Genomic DNA, 2364 nt, shown 5'->3' on the forward strand with positions numbered 1-2364 from the left:
AGGTGGGCATTGTGTTCATCTCATAACATAGGCATATGCACATATCAAACCCTGTTAAATTTTTGTGAGCCCTTGAGTCCTTCTTCTTAGAATCTAAGGTTGCATATCTTGTAATATTTAACATCAAGAAGAAACAATTTCTCATTTGTTTCTAGTTGGTCTAAAGGACCCCCTTGACCAGCCAAGTCTCTTCTATTTTATGGCATGTATTTTAAGATAAAGTAAGGATATGACACCCTTTGTTTATTTTACCTTGTGAAATTCCAAGAGAAAAAGGGTTCCTACTTATATATGCATCCATCCCTAGATAGGTGTGTCACTTCCAAGCATTTGGTAAAGCCTTAATCTCATCCCTAATTATGTTGCATTAATGGAATGCAAAGAAACAACTTCCTTCATCTACATATTTGAACATGGTTGGCTAGAAGGATTAAGAGAACCCAAATAAATAGTCCTCTCAATTCCATAATGTTTTCTTCCAGTTAGACATGGTATATGCCACAAGCTATTTTATAAACATAGATGAGCCATCCTTCTCTTCGTCCCCTCTTGATTCATTTCTAGAGGCTATGGAAATATGAATATTTAGATTATTGTGAGATTATATTTATGAATTCATTTTTTTAAGTGTCCTTGCTCAAATTTTTACAACGAAACCTAATGATGACAAGTGGAAACTAAACACATGTTTATGATAACACCTTATCTCCTTATCCGAATGGAAATTGGCATCCACCCATAGTATTCATAGACCCATGGTATTTATCCACTCATGGAATATACCCATGGCATTATAAGTGGCATCTACCCATGGTATTGTAAGTGGAATCGACCCATGGTATTCATCCACCCAAGGTATATCCACCCATGGAATTTACCCATTGTATTGTAAGTGGCATCCACCATGGTATTCATTCACCCATGGTATTGTAAGTGAGATCCATCCATGGTATGCAATTACTCATGGTATCTACCCACCCATGGAATTTACTTGTGGTATTATAACGAAAAAAAAAGACTATAAATAACAAGTCGCATTTTGTAAAAGGACATATTGTCCACTACAATGCAGCTTTTACAGTTATTCTCTATTTTAATAAAAAAAAATCTTGGTGGTTTTGTTTAATGTATGTTCTCCTATTTTCTTCTGACATTTCATTTTTTCAGATCTTGGGGGCCTCTCCCCCCCAAGATCCATTTCAATTTTTTAGATCTTGGGGGCCTCCCCCCAAGATTTGAATCAGTGGTATCAAATTCAGGTTACGGCTCCATGGGAATGAGGGTTTGATGCATATTTTAGTTTCAAATTTTTGCAGCAATCTTCAACAAACTTCATGCACATGCTATAACCTCCAAAGAGTACTTTCTTGGGAAAAGCAAGAATTTTTTTATTTTTTTTCGTTTTGTTGCAGCATTTTTTGGGCAACAAGTTTGCAGATCAAATCTTAAAATTTTGGTGTAAAATTTACAAAAAAAAATAACATATCTATATTTCTTGCAAAAAAATTACCCAAATTCAAAAAACAAATCGGTTGAATCAAAGTCCAGATGAGGGAGATATCATTGATTTAAAATTAGTTGTGTTGTAGAAAATTTTCTGACGACAATTCGTGGATGGCGGCTCTCATATCATTTTTTGCAGTTTTTGTGCATAATTTTAGAAAAGTGATTATAGATCTAAGCTCCTCTTGAAAAATCACCCAATTTCAAAAAAAAAATTGGTCGAATTGGAGTTCAAATGAGGGAGATGTCGCTGATTTAAAATCAACTATTTTTTCAAAACTTTTGTGACATTGGGACAGTTGCAGCATGAATCTGAATTTCCAGAGTGTTCAGATAGGGATTTCAATTACATGGGAAGATGCAGAATGATCATTCAATTTCTAAAAACGGGTTATAATAAATATTTTGAGTTATATTGGTCGAGTTATGCACATTTTAAATTAGTTTTTATATTTGGGGCAACATTCGGAGCGGGTTCCCTTTGGAGACGTGCCCTCCCACCCCGCTTTAGTAGGCACCTGCTTCACATTCATTAGTTTTAGGATAGCAGCATCTGGCTTGGTTTCTTTGGAGACGTACCATCACACCCTAGGCTATGTAGGCACCTGCTACTTCATCCTAAGGCAACATCAGGGTTATGGGTCAATCGCACAAAATCCTTGTCATCGAAGTCCATTTGCTAGGCCGCACATTGTTAATATCACAGTTGGTCACAAGCATTATAGGGTATCTCTATCCTCAGATATTCATTTTTCATGGTTATGGGTCATCCACAAAGCCACACCTCATCAAAATTCATTTGCTAGGCCACACACCGTCATTATCACAGTTGGTCATAAGCATTACAGTGTATATCTACCC

The sequence above is a fragment of the Pinus tabuliformis genome, chromosome J (assembly GCF_031772625.1).
Source record: "Pinus tabuliformis cultivar Carrire ecotype Pingquan chromosome J, CPIR1, whole genome shotgun sequence".
Lineage (NCBI taxonomy): Eukaryota > Viridiplantae > Streptophyta > Pinopsida > Pinales > Pinaceae > Pinus > Pinus tabuliformis.